Below are 12,607 nucleotides of genomic sequence, written 5' to 3'. Positions count from 1 at the left end.
AGACCATATATGACCATATATGAAACTTACTGAGGCACTAAAATTTAGCTTCTCGTCACCCAACTGTTTTAGACTCTCTCCCCTTCAATGTCTATTCATCTTTATTCTCTATTTTCTCCTCTATTTCTTCCTCTGTCTGTTACTCTAATCAATATCTCCTTATAATATGTACATGGCCTGTCACCATTTGGGTTACGTCTCCCAAAGATAGAAGCGACTCTAGTTCTGAGAAGTCACACTGTAAAAGCAAAGCCCATGATTGCAACTGCCTCTTTTTCTTTTGTTTTATTAATGATCGCTTTTCTCTACCCTCATTGTTTATTACATAAACCAGATTCCTGAATATATCTACCCAGGTTAAAGACAAACAAAATCCCTATATGTACTGTATATTAAGAAAATTATTTTATTGAAATCTGTTTAAAATAATGACAAACCGTATATAAAACAAGGTACCGGTAACTCAAAAAGAAAGGGACAGGCAATAATCCAGACACACGTGGAAACAACTGATAGTAACGATGGCCACAAATCAGCGTTTGCATCAATTTTCACAATAAGTATAATTATAATAAAGTACATAATACAGATGACAAATATTAGGTGCTGACAATATAATCCATGGATACTGCACAACACATAAAAAGATAGCCTCAGAATACTGAGGACACTGATACGCCAATGTAAAGTACTACATACATACATGCTAACAATATAATGGCACAATGCCCAGGATAACGCAGCATCAATAGTAAAAATAACAGAAGGTGGAAGAAGGTCACTACTGATATCAAATAGCATACTTAGCTATTGTCTGTATCACATCTGCACTATGCACTTTATTATAATTATACTTATTGTCTGAATTGATATAAATGCTGTTTTGTGGCCACCATTACTATCAACTGTTTCCACATGTGTCTGGATTATGCATGTCCCCTTTTTGAGTTACCCTGTTTTATGTTTTGTCGTCATTTTCGTAATTATACATATAGAGATTTTTTTTTTGTCTCACTCTTTATCCTGGGCAGATGTAGTCAGGAATCTGATTTAGGCTATGGTCACATGTTGCTTTTATGCTGCTTTTTTCTGCAGCCAAAATCTGATCTATTGGTAGTTAAAAGGCTGCAGCAAAAACACCGGTTGCTGCTTTTCTTGCTGCATTTATGCTGCATTTTTCAGGATCCCAAAATTCAGCTTTGCTTCCACCTTGCAAGTACAAGATGTTAGGCCACCAATGGAAGACGTATGTGAAACCATAAGACGTTTTTGAAAAAAGGTCACATTGACCAAGTTGGCAAAGTGCTATACATCGCTTAATTTATTCATTATTCAATAAAGATGCGATTGAAAAAGAAAAATTGCTGTATTACAGTATCAAATTATCAGTAAATCAAAAGCGCGTAAAGCACATATTGCAGCTTGGACATTACTTGCAGGGTGTTTGTACTAAGTACTATTTGCTAAAAGTGTAAAATAATTTAGCAAAATTTTATTTTAGCTCAAAGAATTGCGGTGTTTTGTGATAGGTGACAGTATACATCTCTATAAGGGGCTGCTAAACCTAAGCAAGAAGTGCTGAATGTTTGCTTGGGCAACAGCCTCAAATAGCAGAGCTCTACACAAGGCAGATAAGGAAAAATTGAGCCCCCTCACCAAGCATAATCTTAATTAAAAATGAGCGATTAGGTCATAGGTAAAGGAGAAATAACTGGTCTATGTTGGGATAATAGACACATTTCTGAGTCAAGTGTCCGATGTCCAATGGGTTGCTTATCGCCTTGTGCTCCTCCTCATGCTCCAGAGTTGTCTCGTCTACAACTAGATCCTAGATCTGAGAAAAGACTCTGCTATGCGGACAGTATGTTTTGATGGACAACATTAGGTTCTGAGAAGAAGTGTTGAAGGCATTACCCAAGTGTTTATAACATTGCCAATTACATTGACCATATCTCCAAACAGAGCTAACTTACCACTTTCCAAGCACCTATAGTGCTTATATTCTTTATCACATCCCAAATTTAATAAAGGCCCCCAAACCAAACCCCAGAATAAACAGATCCAAAATAAGTACAGCCCTCAAATAAACACAGACCCTAGACGATACACAGAATACACTCCAAAAGACCCAGGCTTGATTCTGAAATAAATACCGATATATGTGTGGCACCCCAGGGGTCTGGTTTCCACAGTAATAGCAATATTATGTCTGAGAGCAGGTGGGAGGTCTCTTGGTCAGGAATCCTATGCATGCCACACCTCCTGCCCAGTCCTGGGAGGGGAAGAACTTCCCCTATATAAAACTGGGGCTGAGGCAGGGTTAGAGAGTTAAGAAGGAGAGTTAAGAAGAGAAGAAGCAGCTATAGGAAAGAGAGATCAGGAGCTCTGGGGAAGTCGTGCTAAAAGGAATCAGGGGCTGGCAGCTGAAGAGCTCGCCCTGATTGAAGAGTTACCACCGGACCCGGAGTCCGAGGCTGTGGGGACTAATCATTACCCAGCAGCAGAAACCGACCGGCAGAGGATTTCAGGTCCTCTGGCCAAGAAACCCGAAGGCACGGTCACACGCGTGGGACCAGCACCGCCGTCATGGAGCGGAAGCCACTAGAAGGCCCCGAGTCACCGGCCATACGGGTGAGCACCACACGGTACACTCAGGGACGTGGGCTACTTTTACCCGCCTCTAGCAAGGTAGCCAGAAGAGTACAATTAGTTGGGGAGGCCTACAACTCCGCCTGGCCAGGGGAGATCCCATCTGCTCAAGGACTGACCAGGCCCCAATCGCTAGCCAGTACTCCGGGAGGGTCTATCTTTGTCACCAGTAAAGACCCTGAACTACACCGCATCGTCTCTGAGTGGTTCCTGCTACCCCCATGATCCACGTCGGCTGCCCTGAGGCCATACCCCTCCCGTTGGGGGTTATCCCATCCACGCTGCACAATCCTTCCACCGGCCTCAGCGGTCTGCCCTGCAGCGGCAGCTCCATAGCTGCATTCAACGGGTGGCGTAGTCGTCCAACATCTACTGCTAATACTCAGCCACACAGTTTGACTCCCTGGGCACGGACCGGGTCACCGCCACGAGACTACTACCCCCAACAGGCCCGGCTCCGGGTAGTCCCCGCGTGCGCAACGCTACACCAAGTAGGCCCAGGGGCGCGTCAACTTTTGGCGTAGTCGGCAGGATTTCGTGCCCGCAACCACCGGGTACTGCGTGCCTGAAAAAGACAGTTCAAACTTACCAGTGGTGAAGATTCCCGCCATCCGGCGCCATCTTCTGCCTTCTTCCCGCCATCCGCGAAGTTTTCCCGCCATCCGGCGCCATCTTCTGCCTTCTTCCCGCCATCCGTGGAGTTTTCCCGCCGTTGGTGCAGTACCTGGGACACGTGGTGAGTGCTGACGGAGTGGCTCCCGACCCTGATAAGATCACCGCAATTAAGGAATGGCCAAGCCCCTCCAGCGTAAAGGAAGTGAGGCAGTTCCTCGGGTTGGTAGGCTACTACCGAAGGTTCATTCCCGGTTTCACCAAAAAGGCAGCTCCTATGCAGGACCTCCTGATAGACCAGTCCAGGAAGGCCAAGAACCAGAAGCCACCCTTCAGATGGGAGAAGCTGGAAGAAGAGTCCTTCCGCCAGCTGAAGATGGCCCTCACGGGGGATGAAATCCTGGCGTACCCTGATTATAGCCAGCCCTTTATCCTCTACACCGACGCCAGTAACATCGGGCTAGGAGCCGTGCTGTCCCAGATCCAGCAGGGGAAGGAACGGGTAATTGCTTACGCCAGCCGAAAACTGCGACCCACCGAAAGAAACCCTGAGAATTACAGCTCATTTAAGCTAGAGTTCCTGGCAGTGGTGTGGGCAGTCACCGAACGCTTTAAGCACTACCTCGCTGCTTCCCGGTTCACCGTGTACACGGATAACAACCCGTTGACACACCTGGACACTGCAAGACTCGGTGCCCTAGAGCAGAGATGGATGGCCCGCTTGTCCAACTATGAGTTTACAATAAAATACCGGGCAGGACACTCCAATACCAACGCGGACGCCCTGTCCAGGATGCCGAACCTACCGGACGTAGGGGAAGATTCAGAGGAACTGGAAGAAGTTGAACTCCCCGCGTTCCACCGTCATGGGACTATCCAGTATTCCCACCGTGTAAGGAGTAAGCAATCCGCTACGTTCAACCCATTACCTCATTACAACTGGGCGGAGGCGCAAAACAGTGACCCTGCCGTCCGACTGGTAAAGGAGATGCTGACTCGGCCAGATGCACGCCTTGACCCAGACGCTCCGGAGGAAGCCAAGCAACTGTGGGCTGAGAAGAGTCGACTGTTCCTTTACAAGGGGAAGTTGTGCCGCAGAATGGTTAACTCCCGGACGCATGAACTAATCTGGCAAGTAGTGGTGCCAAGAAGAGACGCAGCTATGGTGATGGAGGCATACCACGACGGAGCTGGGCACTTCGGATGGAAGAAGCTGGAGTTCCTGCTGCGCGGGCGGTTCCATTGGGTAGGCATGAGAGGAACCATCGAGAGGTGGTGCAGAGACTGTGGCCCATGCAACCTAAGAAGGAGGGACCGTGCCAGCCAGAAGACTCCCCTGCAGTCCATCATCACCAGACAGCCGTTGGAACTGGTAGCCTTGGATCATGTAAAACTGACCCCAAGCAGAAGTGGCTACGTCTACGCGTTAACCATCGTGGATCACTACTCCCGGTTCTTGGTTGTCGTCCCCGTCAAGGACTTAACGGCTCAAACAGCAGCTAGAGCCTTCCAGCAGCACTTCTGCCGTCCGCACGGATACCCGGAGCAGGTGCTGACGGACCAGGGGCCTGCCTTTGAAGCGGAAGTCTTCCAGGAGTTCTGCACCCTGTATGGCTGCCGGAAGATAAGAACGACACCCTATCACCCGCAAACTAATGGACTTTGTGAGAAAATGAACCAGGTGGTGATAGATCTTCTGAAAACATTGCCCCTGGAAGAACGTAGTCTGTGGCCTGAAAAGCTGCCCGACCTGGTGGACCTATACAACCACATCCCTGTAGGTTCCACCAACTGTACCCCGGCTTACCTAATGAGGGCAAGACCTGGTAAGCTTCCTGTTGATCTGGAGATGGGAGTCCTGACACCCGAGGACACTTCACCAGAAGCAGACTGGGACACAGAGAGGCAGCAGCAGTACCGGAAAGTACAGGAGAGCGTGGAGCGAAGTCTCTGTCAAGCTAGGGAAAGACAAGAGAAAACTTACAACCAGTATGCTCCCGCTGTTCCCCTGGTGCCCGGAGAGCAGGTCTTGAAGAGGAAAAGACGGCTCCACAAGTTGGACGACCAGTGGGAGAAGGACCCGTACACCGTACTGCCCTCAAGCCACGACAACCCAAAGATCTGTACAATCAGTAAAGACGGAGGGGAAACCACAGCCATTGTATCCCGGGATCACCTGAAGAAGTGTCCCGAACAGCTACGGAACCCTGAAGAGGAACAAGAAGACCCTCGACCCGTAGAGGAAAGGGAAGATATGATTAGTACTGTGCTCGGAGACTTCCCTCGGTCTTGGACTCAAGTCAATGGTGCTGTTGTGGTACCCGTCCTCACGTTCCTCCAACCAGCATCCCAAGTGCCTACGGAGACACAGGTAGAGCTGGAAGAACAGCCGGTCCAGGAGGCAGAAGACCCCACACAAGCAGACCAGGAGAATCAACCCTCTGCTTATAGTGAGCCTGCCATACCCCTAGTGAGCCAAAGAGTCCGTAGACGGCTGCCCAGTTTACCCTTGACAGTTCCTATACCCTGTAGCTCAGGACCAGTCAGCCAGCTCCGTAGGTCCACTAGGGTCACTAGAGGCCAGTTGCCCATACGGTGGAGGATCTAAATGTTCAAGCTATTTTATTAATGTTTACCTGTTTATTGTTGCTTGTGTATAATTATGTGTTTCTAGTTATTTGTAGGAGTCTTTGGTGGATTTACCGGGAATCCTTTGTGCACATAGTTGGAGCGTAACCCAGGACGGACTAAAAGACTGATAAGGACTCGGGGCAGGACAGACCCCTACCTGGTTACGTCTCCCTGTTTTGGTGAAATGGACACCTTTATTTTCCTCAAAAGTTACACCCGGTTGCGGACACGCCGTGACCACCTTATGTGTTGTCTCTTCCAGAACGTTATTGTTTATACCTTGTTATGTTTACAAAAGTATGTTTAGTCCCGGAGTACTAAATTTCACTAGGGGGGAATGTGGCACCCCAGGGGTCTGGTTTCCACAGTAATAGCAATATTATGTCTGAGAGCAGGTGGGAGGTCTCTTGGTCAGGAATCCTATGCATGCCACACCTCCTGCCCAGTCCTGGGAGGGGAAGAACTTCCCCTATATAAAACTGTGGCTGAGGCAGGGTTAGAGAGTTAAGAAGGAGAGTTAAGAAGAGAAGAAGCAGCTATAGGAAAGAGAGATCAGGAGCTCTGGGGAAGTCGTGCTAAAAGGAATCAGGGGCTGGCAGCTGAAGAGCTCGCCCTGATTGAAGAGTTACCACCGGACCCGGAGTCCGAGGCTGTGGGGACTAATCATTACCCAGCAGCAGAAACCGACCGGCAGAGGATTTCAGGTCCTCTGGCCAAGAAACCCGAAGGCACGGTCACACGCGTGGGACCAGCACCGCCGTCGTGGAGCGGAAGCCACTAGAAGGCCCCGAGTCACCGGCCATACGGGTGAGCACCACACGGTACACTCAGGGACGTGGGCTACTTTTACCCGCCTCTAGCAAGGTAGCCAGAAGAGTACAATTAGTTGGGGAGGCCTACAACTCCGCCTGGCCAGGGGAGATCCCATCTGCTCAAGGACTGACCAGGCCCCAATCGCTAGCCAGTACTCCGGGAGGGTCTATCTTTGTCACCAGTAAAGACCCTGAACTACACCGCATCGTCTCTGAGTGGTTCCTGCTACCCCCATGATCCACGTCGGCTGCCCTGAGGCCATACCCCTCCCGTTGGGGGTTATCCCATCCACGCTGCACAATCCTTCCACCGGCCTCAGCGGTCTGCCCTGCAGCGGCAGCTCCATAGCTGCATTCAACGGGTGGCGTAGTCGTCCAACATCTACTGCTAATACTCAGCCACACAGTTTGACTCCCTGGGCACGGACCGGGTCACCGCCACGAGACTACTACCCCCAACAGGCCCGGCTCCGGGTAGTCCCCGCGTGCGCAACGCTACACCAAGTAGGCCCAGGGGCGCGTCATATGACCAGACCATAGTGTTCATGCAAACCTCAGAATAAATACAGACCTCAGAATCAAGACATACTGGTGCATCTCACTTTATTAGAATATCATCTAAAAGTTAATTTATTTCAGTTCTTCAATGCAAAAAGTGAAACTCATATATTATATAGAGTCATTACAAACAGAGTGATCTATTTCAAGTGTTTATTTCCGTTAATGTTGATGATTATGGCTTACAGCCAATGAAAACACAAAAGTCATTATCTCAGTAAATTAAAATACCTGTAAGTATAGAAAAAAACTACCCCAAAATATATATACAGACCACAAGAATAAGTGGAGAATTCATTCAGATCCTCCAAAAAATACTTGACCCACCAAACCAAGATGTCCCCATAAACCAATGCGTACCCTGTACCATGTCTCATCATATTCTCCAATTTCCAAAATATTCATCAAGGTTTATGTGTTTTATTGGCTTTGTCAGCTCTGTTCATATTTTATGTTGGCCCAGAGGTAAAGCCTGGTTTCTGAATTTCGCTACATTTGTGGGTGAGAACCAGTAAAATGTTCTAGTTTTATTTGTCTGCGTTAAGCAAAAATGAATAGCTGCCATTACCACACTGGCCCCATTGCTGAGCATTTTTGGCATGAGGCATTAATCATATTGACAGTGCAATAGATCATGGTGCTAAGTATTATGTGCTTGGATACATTTAGCATTAATTGCCTTTAACGACAGTGTTTCAGCTAAGATTTTTTTTGCTATCGATGTCAATAGTCATGCTTACTTACAGCAAGATAAAAAACAGACATTGTGAGCGGATGGGAGGCGATCATCAGAATTTGTCATCAGTGTTCGTGAAATGCAATTATTGTTTCCTCAGAAGCTAGATTAAGAATGGCAGATATACGTGGCCTGCATATACATGGAGCACGGGGCTTGGAGATGTGAAAATTAAATCTGAATTAGTTTTGTTTTCTGTATGTTAAGGTGCAAAATGGAGACAGAACACTGCAAATGGATGATTTACAAAGTGTAAGCTTCCTACTGTGCAAAATGGGATATGATAGTTACTGTAGGAATGGCTCTGAAGCAGGACTAATAAGTGTCATTTGCCCATAACCACAACCTGGATCTGGCTCTCATTATCTACCTCATTTTAGGAGTCTAATACAATTGTGTGAGTGGCTAATACATAGTAATCTGGAGATTCACGCCAAAATTGCATAATTTCTAATCTAGTTACATTGTCCCCCTACTGGTCACTCTGTGTTTTGTGCCTTATTCCCCATAGGGATAGTTTCTTAGGAAAGTAGATAAAAATCCTAATCTTGTGATTATGGCATCTTTATTCCATGATCACTTGTTTACTTTCAACTACTCGTATGGAAACTGTTACCAATAGACTAAAGATAGAGCAGTGACAGCATTTGGGTGCTATCTCTCTTATTTTTTGTAGTTTGGTTGTTATTGATGCGTATTAAGCATTGGTATTAATTTTCACTTAATTCCATCTTTATTATGAACATGACAAAGAAAAAGTAAGACAGTTGGTGCTGTGTATCAGAAAAAACAGGGCTCTGATTTTTTTTGAAGAATTCAAAAGCCATGAGGTTTTAAAGTAAAACTGATTCAGGAAACGCTTCTGTTTTGGGCAGTTTTGAGGGTATGTTCACACTATGTCTAAGCCGAGTTTTTCTTGGCGAATTTGCTCGGAATCCGCCTTTAAAAAGCGCCGCAAAAGCGCCCCATAAAATGAACATTATGCACAGCAATGTCAAAACGACATTGCTGTGCACAAGTTTTGTCTTATGTCAGTTCTTTTAACCACTTCACTGTTCAGAAACCTTGAATCAAATAAAATAAGTGACATGCTCATTCTTCAATTTCTTTTCAGACTTCACCTGGGAAAACTTGGCATCTGAGCTACTGTCTTAACAGATGCCATGTGCACATAGTCAGTGGATATGTGCACACAAAGTACTGAGTTTTTGGAAAGGAAGATGGGCAGAAACTCCAGATTGTTGCATTTTTGAGGAAGAATTGTAGAGTTTCCGCTTGATTTCTTCTAAAAAAAAACTCCTCAGTATGCACTTAGCCAGTTGCCGCTCAGATTCTGCTCCAAAACCTTCTAAAAAACCTCTGCGCATATAGCCACTTACTATGTGCACATGTAGTTTTTTTTTAGAAGGTTTTGGAGCAGAAACTGAGCGGTAACTCTCCAAATCCTTCTCAAAAACTTGAAGGTTCTGCTTAGTTTCCTCTCCAAAACTCAACAAAAAGACTATGTGTGTTTTTTAGGAGTTTTGAAAAGGATTTGGAGAGTTTCCACTAATGTATATGTTCAAGCAAGGTAAAATTTCCTAAAAATGGAGATAATGCAAAATTGACATCCCTGAGAACATGTTCAGTATTTTGTTACTTGTTTTAACTGCTTCAGTGTTCGGAAAACCTGAAGTGTTTAAAAGAAGTAACATGTTCTTTCTTCCGGTGGCTTCCGCTCAGAAGCTGCCCACTTTCTTACTAGAAGATGTTTTGAAAAGATGCCGCAGTGGAGCTCCTGCAAAAATGACTTAAAAAAGGCAGGCGAGGTCGCATCAGGAAAATAGTTGCTGGCTTTTACCTGAAGCAGCTTTGTGAAAGAAATCACTGGCGGCTCCTCCTGACTAAATTATATATATATATACATTGCTCAAAAAAATAAAGGGAACACTTCAACAGCAGAATATAACTCCAAGTACATCAAACTTCTGTGAAATCAAACTGTCCTCTTAGGAATCAACACTGATTGACAATCAATTTCACATGCTGTTGTGCAAATGGAATAGACAATAGATGGAAATTTTTGGCAATTATCAAGACACCCTCAATAAAGGAGTTGTTCTGCACGTGGGGACCACAGACCACATCTCAGTACCAATGCTTTCTGGCTGATGTTTTGGTCACTTTTGAATTTTGTGCTTTCACACTCGTGGTAGCATGAGACGGACTCTACAACTCGCAGAAGTTGCTCAGGTAGTGCAGCTCATCCAGGATGGCACATCAATGCGAGCTGTGGCAAGAAGGTAGCGTAGTGTCCAGATGCTGGAGGCGCTACCAGGAGACAGGCCAGTACACCAGTAGACATGGAGGGGGCCGTAGGAGGGCAACAACCCAGCATCAGGACCGCTACCTCCGCCTTTGTGCAAGGAGGAACAGGAGGAGCACTGCCAGAGCCCTGCAAAATGAACTCCAGCAAGGCCACAAATGTGCATGTGTCTGCACAAACGGTTAGAAACCAACTCCATGAGGGTGGTATGAGGGCCAAATGTCCACAGATGGGGGTTGTGCTCACAGCCCAGCACCGTGCAGGACGCTTGACATTTGCCACAGAACACCAGGATTGGCAAAGTCGCCGCTGGCGCCCTGTGCTCTTCACAGATGAAAGCAGGTTCACACTGACCACATGTGACAGACGTGACAGAGTCTGGAGACTCCGTGGAGAGCGATCTGCTGCCTGTAACATACTTCAGCATGACCGGTTTGGCAGTGGGTCAGTAATGGTATGGGGTGGCATTTCTTTGTAGGGCCGCACAGCCCTCCATGTGCTCGCCAGAGGTAGCCTGACTGCCATTAGGTACCGAGATGAGATCCTCAGACCCCTTGTGAGACCATATGCTGGTGCGGTTGGCCCTAGGTTCCTCCTAATGCAGGACAATGCCAGACCTCATGTGGCTGGAGTGTGTCAGCAGTTCCTGCAAGATGAAGGCATTGAAACTATGGACTGGCCCACCCGTTCCCCAGACATGAATCCGATTGAGCACATGTGGGACATCATGTCTCGCTCCATCCACCAACGTCACGTTGCACCTGTTAGAACCTTGCTCTTAGTTTTTTTTTCCTTTGCTGGTCACATGACCTTGTTGGCCTATTTAATCCTGCTCCGCCCTTCTGGCTTTGCTGGACTTCATTGTATATCTACTTTCTAGCTAGCCTGTGCTCTGTGTCTTGCTCTGTTAGTTTGCTTGGTCTTCTGACCTCTATGTTCTATATATTTTGTTTGTTCGTCTGTCTGCTACTATTTCTGTTAGGAGGTGTCCCATATTCCTCCCAGTCCTTAGTACTTGTAGGGATTCCTTCCCCACATCTATAGGTCTCCGTACAGACTAGCTTAGGACTTTAGCAGGTCTGATCGCAGGATCAGGTTCCCTGTTACATCGTAGGGATTAAGCTGAGTTCTATCGCAGGGACAGATCTCCTCTCTTTCCTTAGCTCTGGTAGCAGAACATAACAGTAAGTCCAGCCAGCAAATTCTCTAAGGAAAGATTTTTCTGTTCCATCATGGTGTCGGTTCAGGATTTGGTTCATCACCTGCAGGGACTCTCTCTGGAGGTGGCCGAGCTCCGTCAGCACGTGAGTAACTGTCCTGGAGCACATTTCTTGGAGCCTAAGGTATGTTTGCCGGATTTATTTTTTGGTGAACACCGAGAATTTTTTTCATTCAAAAATGCTTGCTTATTGTATTTTCGTTTGAGACCTAAGTCCTCTGGGGATGAATCCCAGCGCGTAGGGTTCATAATGTCACTTTTGCGCAAAGAGCCTCAGGAGTGGGCCTTTTCTTTGCAACCTAGTGATACATGCTTCAGATCAGTGGATAGTTTTTTTTCTGCTTTGGGACTATTATATGATGATCCTGACCGTGTCGCATCAGCTGAGACTGAGTTGAGACGTTTAAAACAAGGATCAGGTAATGTGGAAAAATATTGTACTCATTTCCGTCGTTGGTCTACTCAAACAGGGTGGAACGATTCTGCTCTGAAAAGTCTATTTCTTGCTGGGCTCAGTGAAAGGGTTAAAGACCTGCTAATTGCTTATCCTACACCTGAAGATTTGCAACAGGCTATGCAATTAGCTATACGGGTGGATAGAAGACTGCGTGCAAGGGTTAATGAGAGCAAATCCTCTGCTATGTCAGTTTCTGGTTATGAGAATGTGTGTACTAACAGTGGTGAACCGATGGAGATTGGATCGGTGGCACCTCGCTCTCAAGAAAAAGACCGTCGATTTTTTGAAGGCTTGTGTTTCTATTGCGGAAAATCTGGTCATTTGATTAAAGGCTGTGAGCTTCGTATGAAGAAAGAAAAAAAAATGGTCAGTCATGCCCGTATTGCCTGTTTAAATTCCAAGGGTGTATTTTTAGCTGCTTCCACGATTGCTCAGGAAAAATTAATGGAATTTCGGGTGTTTGTCGATTGTGGGTCTACTCTGAATGTTATTGATGGGGGATTCGTGGAAAGACTCAATTTAAAACCTGAACCTTTATCATCCCCCATTGCTGTGGTTTCTGTGGATGGTTCCCCTTTGAAGAATATTACTCTCAAGGTCTGTGAATTTCCTCTCACTATTAATGGTG

General features: G+C 46.4%; 1 protein-coding gene across 6 annotated transcripts in view; it reads left to right on the top strand.

Moving 5' to 3' along the window:
- ADAM23 (ADAM metallopeptidase domain 23) overlaps nt 1-12,607 on the top strand; it is a 302,022-nt gene that overhangs the window by 147,550 nt on the left and 141,865 nt on the right. The window lies entirely within an intron of this gene.

Source organism: Phyllobates terribilis, unplaced genomic scaffold (genome assembly GCF_046119375.1).
Source record: "Phyllobates terribilis strain yellow unplaced genomic scaffold, ASM4611937v1 Scaffold_9__5_contigs__length_417890890, whole genome shotgun sequence".
Taxonomy (NCBI): Eukaryota; Metazoa; Chordata; class Amphibia; order Anura; family Dendrobatidae; genus Phyllobates; species Phyllobates terribilis.
The sequence above is the reverse complement of the archived record's forward strand: the minus strand, read 5'-3'. Positions and strand labels throughout refer to the sequence as shown.